We start from the raw sequence: 18,260 nt of genomic DNA, 5'->3' as shown, positions 1-18,260 counted from the left end.
TTGCCAAGACACGACATATCAGTAGGATTTAACTTTATAGTTAATCTATTCCTTAATTCCAAAGTGAGTAGGACTTAGCGTTATAAGTTAATCCACCCCTAGTATGCCACCGTCCTATACCGGTGCACACAATCCATAAATCCACTAATTGATGAAATACATAATTAAACTAACATCAATTAAGTTCAAACAGTTGACATTACAAATAATAAATGTAATCATTAATTACTCCACGATAAGCATAATAAAAAAAAAAAACTGTAAATTAACATGCTTATTTCATACCATTGATACATAATTAAACAGTATATCCATTCACTGAAAAATTGCTAAAATAACAATAACAATTTAAATCATCCATACCCAACACAGTAAACATATTTGCTTAAGAAAAATATAGTGTTCAAGCCATAAGCACTATGTGGTTTACTAAATCTTAATACACACTCTGAGAGATTATTCTACATCCTAAGAACCATTTTAATCCTTCCTAGAAGTTCCTAATACTCTCTGGAACTTCAAAATCCAAGCCCTGTGGCCCAGAACAACCCAAAAACGCGTCAAAACAACCAACCAAACAAAGAGCCGCCCCCCCATGGAAGGAGCTGCCTCCACCAAGCATGGAGCCGACTCCCTCCTCAAAGGAGCTGCCTCCCTTGCATATAGAGCCAGCTCCCTTCCATGGGGAGCCGCTTCTTTGAGAAAGGAGCCGTCTCCCTTCAAAAGAGAGCCGGCTCTCTTTCTGTTTTCCTTCTCTGCTTCGCCTCTGGTAATGTTTAACCCTTCTGTAACTCCTGTCTAAGGTTTCTAGGGTTTTGTCTATGTCCCAATTTATTCTAGAACTCATAAGAACTTAGTATGAATTATTTGCAGAATTACAATACAACAGAGGCAATAATTGATAGGATAAATTAATTTCACTTTACAATGCATAACACGGTTAAACATTCAGAATTTAAATACATACATGATCAGTTTTAAATGTCCAATTAAAATCCTCAAGTTATCTAAGCATGCACAGAACACAGGCCTAAGAGAAAGAATTAGAGATAGAACTTGCTTTTGAGATTTTCGATTAAAATCTCAACTGTCGTCTTCCTAAACTTCTCCGACAATTCCTACTGTTCTCAACTCCTCTGGAACCACCCACGAATACACTCCTTCATTCACTCCTTGATTCAGCCCTAATCTCAGCCAAATCCTAAATTTCCTCTCTTTGATTTCTCTCAAGTCTCTCTGTACGTGAATAGGGTTTCCAACCTTAAACAGACGTATGCAGGTAAATATATAGGCTTATACAAATACAACCCTAATACGAATTATATTAAGAGAAGGAAAAATATACATATAATTAATTATATAACTAAGTCGGCTAACTCCCCAACGTGACTACCTAACAGAAAAACCCTAATAAACAATTATTGAAAACAAATAACTTAATAGCCACATAAGCATACCACAATGAAAGCAAATAATTAAAACAAATAATTCAGTTAAATAAAAATAAATAAACAAATCTTTCAATTAAATAAAAATAATTAAACAAATAGGCAAATAAGTAAATAATCAACTAATAATGAAATAAAACAATTAATTAAATACCTAGACTATCCTTTTAAAATTAGGGATATTACAATTTCCATCTCAAAACTCTCTTTTGGCATGTTTGTGGTGTTTCATTTGCACAATAAGAGCGTTGTTGTCACCAGGTTTGTCCCATGTTAGACAAAGAGTTCAACTCAATTTAAATAATTAAAACTTTTAAATTGGATGACTAGGCTACAACTCATTAGAGCTGGTATAAGAGCCAACTCAGTTCCTCATATTCCTATCCCATCTATCTTCTTAACAAGGGTGAAAATGTTATGCTCCGGACTTGTTGGAGTCAATATTGACTCTATAGTTAGTCTATTTCTTTACTGAGCCCAGAAGCCATGCATCATCATCATTGTCTTAATTCCATATGAAAATAGGGTTGGCTATATGAATTCTTTATCTTCAATATTTTCTATTATATGGCATTCCACCTATTATATTTAACTTTCTAAAGTTATTTTAATAATCCCATCCTATATTATTTTTTGTCACCATTTTCGTCTCTTACCTTTTTAGATAGCTAATTTTCCTCCTTTTATGAGTGCATCTATATGTGTTTCTTATTTATGTGGCCTAATTTTTCTCTCACACTTTTCATTTGTGACCCTATATCTTCTAGTCACTTCAATCATCCATCTTAACATTCTCATTTTTGCTACACGAACGAATTGTTCTTGTTTCTTTTTGTAATACCCCTAGTTTTCAAAAAGGTATAAAAGGGATTTAATTAGTTATTTTATTATATTTTATGTGCTTACGTGATTATGTGCTTATGTGGTTACATGATTATATGTTTATTTGTCTCAATTGTTTATGTGATTTATTTAATTTAATTGGGTGCTTGTGTGGTGTATTAATTGGGTGTTTTACTTGCTTAAATGATTTGTGATTTAATTGTAATTAATTGTTAGGATTAAATAATATAATTGTTTTATGTTTTATTTTGTTGTATTTAATTTTTTTAAAGGATGGATTTGGATAGTTGTAATGAGCCAACCTAATGGTCACATGGACTACTTGGATAGGAAGCTAATGGGTACAATTATTTACCCATGGATTAAGGTACATATATATATGGGTATATATGTATATAAGGGGATTATAATTATAATAATTATAATTAATAGTTAATGATAATAGTTTTTGTAGTCGGTTGATATATATAGTTATAAGTTAATTATATATTATATTTATATACATGTATATCACGTATTATATTTAAGATATATATGTATATTGTATTTTTCCTTTTTATTTGTTCTTTTTTTTAGCAGACTTACTTAGAAAAGGATTTTATATAAGTCTATATATATGTAGTGATAGTCTGCCAAAGGGTTTAGAAACCCTATTCACGCCACTTTTTAGAGACAGGGAGTTTGAGAGAAACAGAGAGAGGAAGCTAGAATTTCGGCCAAGAGGACTGAACCAGGAAGGAGGAAGAATAACGGGTTGTTTGGGGGTTTAAGATTGAACAACATAGGGCTTAGACAGTAGTTAGAGGTCACCGGAAAAGTTAGGAAGAAAAAGAGAAGGTTTCAATCCGAAACCTTAAAGCAAGTTCTTCTTCTATCTCCTTCCCTTAGACTTCGTGTTCTATACAGGCCTAAGTTAATTCCAGGAACTAATCAGACTTTAAATTGACCTATTATGCATGCGAATTATGATTTAAAACAATGTTAGATGAATTTATTTGTAACTGATTGATCTTATAATTTATGCCATGAGTATTTGTTTTAATTGATGTTAATGATGTATAATTAATTTATATAAATTACTGGAATGATTCCGGACGTAGTTCAGACTCTTAGAACCATCAACAATGGAGAACAGAGGGATTTTGTAATACACCTAATTTTAAAAGGACTTAATTGGAATTTTAAAAGGGACTTAATTGGAATTTAGTTATTGTATTTGATGTGCTTAGGTGGATATATGTTTATGTTGAATTGATTAATTGTTTTTCGTGGATTGGTTGTTTAATTGATTTTTGAATTCTTTTTACTGCAAACTGATTTAAATAAAGGACTGAGATGCTTTTGGATATTCTTTAGACTCTTAAGAACAGTATTCATGAAGAACGGAATGGCTGAAAACGGCCGAAAACGCAGCAGACGAAATGAAGAGTTGCAGAACTCTGAGAGAGGGAGAGAGAGCCGGCTCCATGGGAGTGGGAGCCGGCTCCCCTCTTTACAGAGCTGGCTCCAAGGGCTAGGGAGCCAGCTCTGAGATGCTTGGAACCTACTCCATCTTCTTGAGAGCAGGCTCTATGGTTTTAATACGTACGGGGTAATTTTGATGAGTTCTAGAGTGGTTTTGGGCACTGTTTGGACTCGTGGGTGTCTTGAACTATGTTGGAATGTTAATGAGGGTTCTAAATATTAATTCAGAGTATATTAAAAGCCTTGGATGCATAGTCTTTAGTAGTATGCTAATAATTTGAACTGCATCGAAAATTAAACAATTTTGATTGCAGTTAACGGATAGGAAGAAGTAGATTATTAAATTTTGTTTTAATAATTTAATGGATAGTAGCATAGAATCCAAACATTATATTATGTTGTTTTAGAGCCCAATTTGCATAATTAATGTCTTTGTGCTCATGAATTTAACAGTAGAAAAGTTTAACCGATCTTGGTTACTATTAATGGATAGACAGGATTAAATTGTTTAGTTTTGTTTTAACAATTTAATGGGTTGTAGAGTGATTTATAAATCATGTTCAGGATGCATAATAGAGTCATTTAATTATCAGACTTGTTTTATGCTTACTTTGGATTATAATTGCTGAGGTATTATACTTTAATCTGCAATTACATAGATTACGGTTTTGGAATTTTAATTGCTGAGATATTAAAACTCTGTAATGCAATTACGTGGATAAAGTGCTTTGGATTCTCTTTGCTAAACTATTAAATAATGTTCTAGCAATTTACAAGGATGTTAGTTTAGATTTTGGTTGATGAACTGTTTAAATTTTATTTCATCAGCTATATGGATTATGTAGATTATATTTAGTGTACTGTATGAGGTGTTGCATCATTTACGGATCATTTGCATGATATGCACCGGTATGGGACGGTGGCATATGGAGGGACAGATTAGATCAAAACGTTAATTCCTACCTATTCATACGTACGGAATGAATTAACTAAAACAGTTAAATCTTACATGCTTTCATGTCCTGTCAACTAAAACAGTTGAACGACATATTGGATGGTTGTTTATATTTCTGTATTAGGAAGGATAAGGATTTAATTAAAACATTTAAATCATAACTTTATTTAAGTCAGATCGACTGAGTAAGTTGAATGACTACCTGGATTAATTGTGTTTACAGTTAAGTCAGATCGATTGCATAAGTTAAGTGACTAACTGGATTACAACTCTTATGTCAAATCAATAAACAATAAAATGACATACTTTGGATTCAGACGGACTATATATATATATGATTATGGTACCGCGATATGAGCTTGAGTCTCAGGATCGTTGGTTAAGGTACGTATATGCAACAAGATGCATAGCTGGTTATGATGGTTGAGGTATACCCTGTTAGGTCTAGGTACTCATGCCCACCTTTGGGTGCGTTTTTGTATGTTACTTTCTATTCAGGTTGAGACCCGCATTGTAGTCCAGTGAGAGTCCTGTAGTGTGGATATATATATATATATATTTACGGACTATATAGATGTGGTTCAGATATCTAGGGTGTATCTACGTATTGGGTCTCTGTTTGGATTGTAATTAGAATAGAACTTGTTTATAGGCCTGACCCACTATTATTTTTCAGGTACTGGACAGTTCCAGATATAGAGTTTACTCATGCTGAACAGAGACGGTCACTCACTCTTCCGACGGTGTAGAACTGTTATTTATATTTAGTTTTGGATTTTCCTTGTTTAGTTTAGTTTAATTTCAATTGGGTTTTGAATAGGGGTCCACTGGATGGATTCCCGAGTTGTATTCGTGGATGATGAGTTGCATCAGAAGAGGTTACTTATTAATGAAAATTTATTCTGCGATTTCAGTTTAGTTTATCATTTTAGGATTCTTTTCAACAAATTTTATTTATTCTTGCTCATCTTAATTGTATTCTGTGTTCATTTATTAATAATTGGTTTGATATCCTCGGGTAATCAAGCGTGGGTCTGGCCAACCCGCATCTGGAAATCCGGGGGTATCACAGATTTGAACTTGTCGAAGACGAGGAAGATGATGCAGAACCGGGTGAAAACTAGCTCCCAAGGGGTGAGAGCCGGCTCCCAAAAGGGAATTATTTTGACGACTCTCAGTGAGAGAGAGCTGACTTCATAGAGTTGAGAGCCTGCTCCCTTAAGACGAGAGCTTGCTCTTAAGTGGACAGACTTTGCTCTCACAAGGACAGAGTTTGCTGTCAAGTGGACAGAGCTTGCTCCTTAATTTGAGAGCATGCTACATCACTGCTGCTTTAATATTTTGGGATTTTTGGCTACTATTTTGAGGTTTTGGATGTTCCAGGGCTGTGTAGGTTATTATAGGTGATTTAAATGACTACAGTGAACATGTTAAATACCTAGAATGCATAATTAATAATTATATGCTATGGAACGATGAACAATGTGAAATTTTAATTAAATTTACATGTTGTTAATGGATGGTTTAGCAATCTAAATTGATGATATATAATATTTATCATGTATTAGCAGTAATAAATTAAGTTATTGTCTGACTATTATTATGCTTATCTCTGGATGTAATTGATGTTGTATTTACATATTTCTTCATCAATTATTGGATGGCATGGAGAAATTAATTGCCTAAAAATAACTTAGCAATTAATGTGGATATTATATGATTCTAATTATGCATTAACAGTATAATATGATTATGTTATTATCTGAGTTTTATTATGCTTGTTTATGGAATTAATTGATGTGTTATTTTAATTATTTCATCAATTATTGGACTGTATGGATGTAATGCACCGGTATAAGATGGTGGCATTCTGGGATGGATTAACCAAAAAAGTTAAATCTTACCTATTCTGGTATAAGAGAATGGATTAACTACAATGTTAAATCCTACTTATATTCATGTCAGGTCAACGAAACAGTTGGATGGCATATCGAATGTTTATTTTACGTTCTGAATTAATAAGGATTATATATATATATAGTATGAGCCATAATATGAACTTGAGTCTCAGGATCATGGTTAGGGAGAGTATATGCAGTGGGATGCATAGCTGGCTATGATGGTTAGTGGTGTACCCTGTTAGGTCTAGGTACTCATGACCACTTCAGGTGCGTTTTGCATGTTACCTACTAATTAGGTTAAGACCGCCTGTAGTCCAGTGAGAGTTCCTTAGTGTGTATGTGTATATATATATATATGGAATATATAGTTATTGTTGGATTAACTAGGATGCATATATGTATCGGATCTCTGCTTCGACTGTAGTAGAGTAGAACTTATTTGTGGGCCTGACCTACTATTTTTTTTTTTCAGTTGTTCTTCAAGAGTAGGGATTGTTTGTGCTGAACAGGGATCATCTACTTCATTCTTCCGGATTTTCTACATAGGAGTTTCCTTTATGATTCAGTGTCTAGTTGTAGTCAGTTGTTTACTATTGATTATTGGTTTGAGATTTTCTAGGGATCCACACAGTATGGATTCCCAAGTTGTATTATTAGAGGATTAATTGTATCAGAATAATTTATTTATTTAATGAAATTTATTCTGAGGATTTTATTAATGGATTATCATTTTAGTTTCTTTCAGCAACTTATCTATTCTTAGTTATTATATTTGTATTCTGTATTCGTTTATTATCGATTTATTTTTTATATCCTCGGGTATTCGGGCGTGGGCCTGGCCAACCCACATCCGAAAATCCGAGGGTATCACACCTTTTAAGAGTAACAATTTGTTCCATGTAACATAATTAGTCTAATATTAGTCCTATAAAATGCAGTTAGCTTGTCTCCATTTTGTCCACCCTACAACAAATTTATTAGTTATATTATTATTTATCTCTCTATTATTTTGTATTATCGATCATAAATAACAAAAATGATTATTTTAAGTAATTTTTTGAAATTTGAAGTGTATTCATTATGTTATCAATATTTAAATAGTTATTAAATTTATACTTCATAAAATCTGTTTCTAGCACAAAAAGTACATATATTCAAATAGGTAAAAAAATAAATGGGTAAAGTACAATGACACCTCATGAGGTTTGGAGTAAGGATAGACAGATACAAATTGGCCTATTTTTGGACAATGACACCCCTTAATGAGATTTGCAATCCAAATAGAGCCTAAAAATATGTGAGAAGACTATTTTACCCTTCATTATTTGATTAATTTTAATGGTAAGATATTAAAATAATTAGAGGACCGAATTACCATTTTCCTTTATATATAATATATATATTATACCTATCTTTGTTTGGACAAAATTAACCACACTAGACCATGCCACCTCATAAACACATATGGGCACTAATGTAATCTTAGAGCACTAGCTATCTGAACTCCAAAAACCCGATCCCCTCTCTCTCTCTCAACATTTCTCTCTCTGTTCTAAATCACCTTAACTATGGGGATGGTGGCGGTGGTTGTCTGCTATGGGATGGTGGTGGTCAGGCGATGATTGTCGACTATGGGGATAGTGGTTGTTGACAGGGATGATGGTTGTGGTGGTTGTGTGGCAGGGAATAGCGATGGCGGTGGTGACGTCTGTTGGTGGAGGGTTTTGTTGTGGGGATATGGTTCGGCGGCGAAGGCGACGATTGGAACCCATCCTGCCACCAAAAGACATCGACATGACGCCGTCATCAACGGCCTCCTCCACTGCCATTAGTTATTGGACCTTAAATGTAATACCCCTAATTTTAAAAGGATAATCTTGGTATTTATTTATTTGTTTTAATTGTATTTTTAATTGTTTAATTATTATTTTGGCTAATTGCTTATGTGTTTAAATTAATTTAAGTGTTACTTGATTAATTACATATTTGTCTGTGTGTTATTTGTATTATTTGTTTGATTAAATTGTGTGCTTTAATGATGTAAATTAATTGTAATTTTGTTTGGTAGATTAAATGTTTATTTTATTTTATTTTTAGTTTAAAAGGATGGATATGGATAGTAGTAATGGACCAACCAATTGGGTCACATGGACTACTTAAATAGGAGATAAATGGGTACGGATATTTACCCATGGATAGTAATATATGTTTATATATATACAAGGATAGTATTGTATTACTATTATTTTTTATATTAGTATTAATAATATTATACAATAATCTGATATATATTTATTTAATAAAAGTTATATATATAAGATTATATATACGTATATCATTAGTTACCCTTTTCTGTTATATTTCTTTATAGTCAGATTTAGGGTTAAACTAGGATTAGGGTTTTATATTGACCTATAATATGCTTATTCCTGGATTTATTGATGTATTGTTTTATTTCTTTCATCAATAATTAGATTATATGAATGTAATGCACCGTATGGGATGGTGGCATTTTAAGGACGGATTAATCAAATAAATTAAGTCCTACCTATTCCTATTATTTTAGGGACGAATTAACTAAAAAAGTTAAGTCCTACCTACTTGTGTTATTAGGTACGGATTAACTAAAATGTTAAGTCCTACCTGTTCATGTCAGGCCACTGTATCAGTTGGATAACATTTTACTTTTATGTTTTAGACGGATTTTATATACATATAGTTGTGAGCCATAATATAAGCTTGAGTCTCAGGATCAATAGTTAGGGAACGTATATCGCCCTGGAAAGTCTCATTGGTTATAGGAGTTGTTGAGAACCCTGGTAGATCTAGGTATTCATGCCCACTTCATGTGCGTTTTGCATGCTGCCTACTATTCAGGTTGAGTCCATCCTATATTCCAACGGTAACCCTTAGTGTGTATCTATATGTATATATATGGACTATTAGTTATTGTTGAGTTGACTAGGATATATACGTGTATCGGATCTCTACTTGGACTGTAGTAGAGTAGAACTTGTTTGTGGGCCTGACCTACCATTATTTTTCAGGTGTTCGTCAAATGTAGAGATTGTTCGTGCTGAGCAGGGACCAGTCTACTTCATTCTTCCGATTCTATTTAGGAGATTCTTTTCTGTTTCATTTGTCTGATGTGTACAGTTGTTACTGTTATTTATTCAGTTTTAGATTTATAGGGGTCTACACGGTATAGATTCCCAAGTTGTATTATTTAGAGAATTAGTTGTATCAGAAGAGTTTATTAATTAGTGAAAATTTATTATGAGAAATTATTAGATTATTATTTTAGTTTCTTTTCATAATTTTATTTATTCTTATTTATCATATTTGTATTCTGTGTTCGTTTCTTGCCGATTTGTTTTTGATATTCCCGGGCGTTTAGGCGTGGGCCTGCCAACTCGCATTCGAAAATTCGGGGTATCACATTAAATAACTTCCGACCCAGCACACCTTGTAAATGGAAATAAAGGCAAATCCAAGAATTGTTAATACGGTGGGCTTAATATTTCTTTGGGTTGACTAATAGTAATAAATTTTTTTTTTTTTTTTTTTGCTAGGTTAAAATTAGGTATAGTAAAAAAAAAAATTGGGCTTGAGCCCACCCCTGGATCCACCAGTGAATGGAAACCCTCGTACGTCGCCAAAATACCCAACTGATCCTCAATTTTAGTTCCGGCGACCCATCAAAGTTTGTCAATTTCCACGTCTGACCCTTGTTCGTGACTAAACCCAAAAGATTCCTCAGAAATCCACTGACCAATCACCGCCATCCCATGTTATCTTTCTTGATCTCTGTCGATCGAGTGCATCCTTGCTGGTTGCCGGTAGGTTCTTTAGAGGTCTCTGTTACCGTTGGTTCACTGTCGTGGTAGCGGCGGCTCCTTCATCGTTGTAGCGGCGATGGTAGTGAATATACAGTGGTGGGTGGTTTTGTTGATGGAGACAATGGTGGGTTTAAGGGAAAGGCAGTGGCAGCTTGTTTAGGTTAGGGTCAAGGTTTGAGAAGGAAAAGAAAATAAGAGAGTGAGGAGAGAGAAAAAATGGGTTTTCAGATGGGTTGTACCGGGTAACCCTTTTACACTTATTTGATTTAAGGGTATTTTAGTCAATTGAAAATGATTGTATTGTTTAAATTGATAATTTAATGTATCAAACGGTATTGACGTCAATTCACCATTGTAAGAGTGTCTCTATCCACTTTATCAAGAGTGTCATTGTCCAAAAATAGGCCAACTTGTATCCTTACCCCAAACCTCGAGGGGTCTCATTATACTTTACCCAAAACAAATTTATTCATTGGAGACCCTGTAATATGCCTATTAGAAACATTGTTTCTCACAATTGTAAATTCTTATCTCACATTATGATAATCTAAATATACTAAAAACATACACAAGTCATGCATATTTGCAACCTAAGTCACACAGCGTAGGAGTGAAAACGTTAAAGTCTAAAACTTTTGAAGGCGGGAGCATCTTGAGAGTGTCTATGTATTAGGTTTAAATACATGACATATATATTTTATATTTATTTATTTATTTAAATTCATAAGCAAATATATTCATTATTATTTATTCCATTAATGATGTATGTAATAAATAAGCTAACTTTTCTTACTCATAGATGCGTGATTTATTTGTAATATTCTCCAATTGGGAATTTTTTAGTGGTATATTTTCAAACATGTATAATTAATATGTGTGTGTGTGTGTGTGTGTGTATGTGTGTGTGTGGTAGTATAGCAATGCCATTCAGCTAGAGCACACGGGAAGTTTAAGTAATTAATGTATATATTGAATTATAGTGTAAGTAATAAATGCATATATAGTAATATTGGTGTTTTATATCACTGTGATTCTAACAAATTTAGTTGTGTAAAGTAAATTCGTATGGAAATCGCTAATTAGGAAAATAAATTCACAAATTGCAAAAATTAAATTTGCGGATTTTGTGCGAATTTGCAATTACCCTTATAACTTTTTAAAAATCTTATTCTATGCGGAACTTAAGAGTGGGACTTCTTTAAACCAATTGTGTGACTAAGGTTGCAACTTACATATACGATGATAAAATTCACTACATACGTATAGTTGTACTCCCTCTGTCTCTTATTAGTAGTCCATTTTTCCTTTTTAGAGTATCCCAAATTAAATGTCCACTTTAAAAAGTCAAACAAAAGAATTGTTATCTTTCCATAATTACCCTTCTAACTTTTTAAAAATTTTATAATTTGGAGTATATATTTAAAATTTAAAAGACAACTTAATAATTTAAAATGAGAATAATACATTAATTATATGTCTCTTTAAAAAAATTATAAAATTAAAAATAGATACCTAATAATGGACGAGGGAGTATAAATAAGTGATTGTAGACAAAGATACATAGTACTTTTTTTTTTTCTTGAAAGGTAAAAGATACATGGTACTCACATTACACAAGACTTTACGAGTACTTTTTAGTTATCACAGAAACTAGTTGTTCAAAACTGTGTGTGTAATTCATCTCTTCTTGGAGTAGGTGACATTTGGACGCCATACATCTGAGCCTATGAGGCATGTATTTACGCAACTTATGTATATTGTATGTGTGTGTATATATAGAGAGAGAGAGAGTGGTGGGGGTAGGGGGAGATAAGTAGAGAGAGAGAGAGGACATTCGGACTGTCCCACAACTTTACACAGCTTTTTAAGAGGAAATTCACTTTATTTCTATGTGAATAATTACTGATTAGACGGGGAAGATGAGACAAACAAAGGGATAGAGAGAGTGTGAGAATTTTAGATTTTGGGAAAGATTTTCTCTGTGCAATTTAAATTGGAGACAGCTCAAACACCTGTCACCCTTCCATTAGACAAATATGACATCATCACCGTCAGTACAACCGTGAACCGTCACACTTTAAACTTCCGATAAATTACATTTAAACTGGAACACTGTAGAAAGAAAAGAGAAATAAAATGATAATATAGTATTAGTTTAAGGGAAAAAACAAAGAATGAAAAGGAGAGATAATGTTAATTCCTTGTCATGTTTAATTGATTAATGAAAAAAAAATGAAATAATAAAAATTATGTTTTGAAAAAAAAAGAGAAAATTTTATTTTATTGAATTTACAATCATACCTTTATTAGTGGAGTTTTTTTTATAAAAAAAATAAAAATAAAGACAGATTTAATATTAATAAAATTTTATTAAAAATATTAGTCTTTTATTCCTTTCCTCCCATTTTTGGAGTTGTGTTTTAACTTAATTAATTTATGTTGTGTGTCTGTATAATGCAGTGTTAACACCAAGAAGTATACAATACACAATTTTTTTTCTTAAATTGTATTTTTATATAATTAAAAATAAATAAAATTGATGAGGTTAGTTTGATGATCATCAATGACTGAGGATACAAGTTCACTGTAAGAATATTTTGTTATAATTTTTTCATCATAAATATGTGAAGATTAAGGCATTAGAAATTCATTCAACTTTTGATAAAGACAATTCTAGTCTAATTAACATAAAATGACTCTTACAACCCAACAATATTATTTGCTTTGTTTCCCCACCCCCCAATTTTAAAGGAAAATGAATTCTGATAATAAATAAATAAATAAATAAAACATAATGGGTTTTCAAAAAAATAAACACTTTTTAGTTCTTTTTTTAGTGAAGTGCAATAGTATAAATATCATATCCTATTTAAATCTCGCAACCTTAACAATTTTTATTATTATATCTATTAAACTTAATATATATATAAATGTTTTTTTTTTTAAATGTAATTTTTTTTGTCATGCAATATTACATAGTTTAATGATATATTGTAATAAATATTTATTACGCAAGATATATTGTGCACCGAACTAATATGAATCGTTACGCACAAATATGATGGATAATGCATCAGCCGAATTGTACTCCTCAAAAAAGGAAAGGGTTCGAGCTCGGTGAGCATGAGTGAGTGTGAAAAAGTAATAAGTTAACACCACCTTTTAGATCTATAAGAAACTAAGAAATACTAAAGAGTCCAGACAACGTAAACACCCACACGCACACAATTACACAAAGAGATACACACGGGTTGGTTCAGATTCTTCCGAAAGATTTTACTAGTCTCACACAGAAATTATAGAATAAAAGATGTTCACTTCATAACCAATTATTTCTTGTATTCTTTATTTTTTTATTATAAAAAATACGAAAAGGCTTTTAAAATTGGTACCACAAATTAAAATGATTAGTTGTCAAATAAGAATTAATAGATGTTAACAAGAATCTCAGGAGCACTAAATCAATAAATTATATTTGGAGTTAGAAAAAAATTAGTTAAAATACTTAGGTCCTCATTAGTGAGGATCTACACTTTATGTAGTTTATTAAAAATAAAACAAGTTCTCTTTTTTTTAAGAGGTTAGAAAAATAAAATAAATTGAATCCTACCCGAATGAAATCAAGTAAATGGGTACCGCCTTCAGCCTTCTCTTTCCACGATCTTCTTTCTGTCAATCTTCTCGTCCTAAAAACAATAATATTTGAAAGAGATATGATCTATTTGTTTTTTTCACACATGTAGGGTTCTTTTTCTATAAGGGGATTTTCCATGAAAGATTATGGATTAGATTTAAGGTTCCACATACATATCAACACAAAACTCTAAAACCTAATTTCCCCTGAAATTATGTCCCTAAGGTTTTTTTTTTTTCTTTCCAAAAATCTGATCTTTTTTTTTCTCTCTCTCTCTCTCTCTTTTCTCTTTTTTTTTGGTTATTTATATGCTGATTTTTTATTCAAAAAAAATAAAAATCAATGGAATTTGAAAGAAGCTTAACAGAGAGGCCAATGATTTGTCGAGGACTAAAAGCTTATGAGGAAGAAAATGGTGGAGAGAGAGGGATGAAGGTGGTGCTGGAAAGCGAGAGGACCAAAAAGCGACGTTGACCCCTTGAAAAAGATAAAAAAAATTGGTTAAACTCGCATTACCAAAAAATTGGTAAAACTGAAATTATGTCCCTGAGTTTTTTTTTTTCCTCCAAAAATCTGATTTGTTTCTTTTTTTTTTCTCTCTCTCTCTCTCTCTCTTTTTTGTTATTTAAATGCTGATTTTTTATTCAGAAAAAAAAAAAAAATCAATGAAATATGAAAGAAGCTTAACAGCTAAATTACAACTATACATAACATGATGCTAAATCAAAGGATGGTGACTGATATGCAAATCCTTGATTCATGAGAAATTGTTCAATCTGGTTGTGCTTGATTGGGAAAGTCAATGGATTTGCTAGAGCTTGATTTAGAGACATTAATTGACTTCTGATTGTGAAGAATTGTATCTAATCTCATAAAAGCGTTAAACCTTTTTAAAAAAAATAAAATAAATCATTGAACCCACATTACCCGATCTCATTAGGGTATGATCCGATTTATTTTATTTTTCTAATTTGTTTAATAAAAGAGGACCCGTTTTCTTTTTATTGAATCACATAATTGATGAGAATAGTGTAAATTCTTATTAGTGAGGACTTAAATATTGATATAAATTTATTTATGTAACCCTGTTTTAGAAAAATTATGATTTCTGAAATATTGAGGACCATTGGTCAAAATCTATATTTTTGAACATAATAACGAATATTGAATTGGTCAAAATCTATATGGTCCATCTGGAAAGACGGAAGCCTAAAGAGCTAGTTGTTTTTCAGCACATATCCAACCTATTTTAATTCACCAATGCCAATTTTTTAGAATCATAACTTTTAAAAAATATTTAAAATTGTTCATTGGTAAAGCAGCTTTCCTAGCCACTCCAACAACAGAAAAACAATCTTTCTTCAGATTCTCCTTTATTATATTTCTTTAATTTTATCATTCAATTTGTGTTAAAACCACTAAATTAAGTAATAAGCAGGGAGAATTTGAACGAGAGTGGGTGCAGAGTTTGAGAGCGACACATGCTGAGAATTGTGTGACTTATGGTCCAAGTCTCTTCAAAATCACTGTAAAGAGTTATTTGCCACAGATAAAGAAATAAAATTCTCTCAAATACTTCTATATATAATAATCCGCCAGGGAACTACTCCCCTGATCCCAATTTAAATATTGCTTTTAAGGAGTATGAATTTTTAAGGAGACATGTGGAATATGTCTTGTCATTATGAAAAGTTACTAATTTGTCCTTATATTCAAATTTAAAATTTAAAATTTCAAAGACATATATAAAAAGATTTAAAATATATTATTTGAAAAAGGTAAGTGATTAATTATTTTGGGACAGACAAAAATAAAAATAAAAAAATATGATATTTTTTTTGAGATAGAGAAAATAGATCTTATGAACATGGGAGGTCAAATTTAATGACTCTCTAAGGCGATCACATCTAATCTAAATTTTTGGATAAAAACATAGGCTTCACTCTAAACATCAAACGAGTCTTTTTTATTATTATTATTTTTTACAACTGAGGCTTTAAGCCACAATTTTAGGACCTGTTTAAAATTGGAAATGGAATCCCTTCCGGTCATGTGCCATATTTTGTGCATTAAAATGGCATAGTTTTGATGTACAGTACAGAGTTCCACGCGCCCCAAATTGACTTCCATGTTTACCCATCAAAATTGTCCTGTCTTGGTGCATAGCAAGGGGATTTGAGTTCTTAGAATTGTTATTCAACTAATTGAAAGCACTTTTATTTTAAATGTTTGCTTTTAAATATATTTCCTTTTAAAAAATACTTTTAAGTGACAGAAAGGTTTTTAGTATACAATTTTATTGAATTTTATTTTTTATAAAAACAATTTCATCCCTCTTTTTAGGCATTATTGTAAAATTAACTATAGAAATATTTTAAACAATATTATTATCAAACAAATTCAAATATCTCAAATTGCAGAATTACTTTATAAAATGCGTCATAAAACACCTATCAAGTTTGTTTTGTGTTAGTGATAATTTACGTTAATAAAGATGACTTAGGATGGAGTCAAACGGGAGACATTTCGGAGGTGATCTAAAACACATCTTTAACTAGAAGGTATTAGATACACTCATCATATTGTGCATTGGGCTCATTTGAGCAATACGTGTTGTACACTCACGGACGTGTGCACGTAAGCTCGAATGAGTTGGTGTATCGTGCACCGAGTGCACTCAAGGACGAAGCTAATATAGGACCCAGGGGCATGTGCCCCCCTGAATTTTTTCCTTATTTGTTTCTTAAATATATATATATTTTAAATTGTTTTATTATATTATGTATATATAATTTATTAATTTACTTCATCACAAGAATACCAATCTCTATATATATCCACTTATGTCTCTTTATATATATATATATATTTTGTAAACACTAATTTAATTTATATGTAATTTAGTGTAATACAATGTGCCCCACCTAAAAAAGAATTCTGGCTCCATCCTTGGCGCACTTAATATCTATTCCTTCTTCAACCTAGTTATTTTTCTTAAACTCGATACATTTTAGAGTTGATGTAAGAGAAAAACTTACTCCATGTATTAGTGATATGGTATTACGAACGATTAAATATTGACACATAATGATATGAACCGTAAAAAATAAATTTATTTTTACTTATGTAACAATATTTAATTAGTTGATCACTTGTAGGAAAGCCTTTGTTGTGATCTAGAGACACATATTGTATTACCTTTTATTTATTTTTTCAACAATGGACCTTTCTGAATATCCTGAATAGTTATCGAGAAATTTCCTAAAAGTGGTTCCAAGAATAATCTACACAGGTACATGTAAGAAACAGGCAGCAGTGAAAATTTCAAGAGTATTACTCAATTTTCCGGAGAAAAAAACAAACGGAAAGAAAAGAAAAGAAAAATTCAAGAGTAATCAAATGAGTATTCTGTCATACAACCTTGTAGCCTCAATAATAATCCCTCACCTTTAATATCAAAATATTCCTATAAAAACAACAAACATCAAAAGAAGCTAGATGCTTTTGAAAAGTCGCCATGCATCCAATTACAGCATGAGATGACTGCATTATATTATATATAGATATATTGAAAAGGAAAAATATTATCTTGGGCCTCCCCCATTCAATGAAGACTTGTTCTTCCCTAAAAAGAAAAAAATACAAAAGTAAAAAAAATAAAAATAATAAGGAAAAAGAGAGCCAGAGAGTGTTGGATAATCGAGGGATAGAGAGAGAGGACAATCCATGAGCGAATATTGAATGAGTGGACAAATTGCTCTAAGCAGTATCAGTACACACGGTACCACAGGAATTGTGATTCCGTGCCCCAAAAACCAAACCTTCTCACTCCGGTCGTTTTTATCTCTCTCTCTCTACACTAGCTACACCTCGATTTGATCGTTCCTCTCTCTCTCTCTAACATTTTTCTTTTCTTTTCTTTTCTCTCTCTAGATGCCAGTAATGGCAGTGCACCAGTGGCAGTGTAAGAAAAGAGGGAGAGAGTTTTCATCGGGAAGGTAAAGCTTGCACCACAAAGGTGACTCTTTGTGAACTCTCTCACTCTTACTGCTACAACCGCGTGCACATCTGCAAATCTCTCTCCAACTTCCCTTGTAGAAATAGGGAAGATATATTTGTATATATGGAGAGAGAAAGTGTGTGTGTGTGTGTGTGTTAATACATGCTCTTAATGAG

Source organism: Cornus florida, unplaced genomic scaffold, assembly GCF_030987335.1.
Source record: "Cornus florida cultivar Cherokee Brave unplaced genomic scaffold, ASM3098733v1 CherokeeBrave_3.0.0_Hap2_Chr01, whole genome shotgun sequence".
NCBI lineage: Eukaryota > Viridiplantae > Streptophyta > Magnoliopsida > Cornales > Cornaceae > Cornus > Cornus florida.
Note: the sequence above shows the minus strand (reverse complement) of the source record.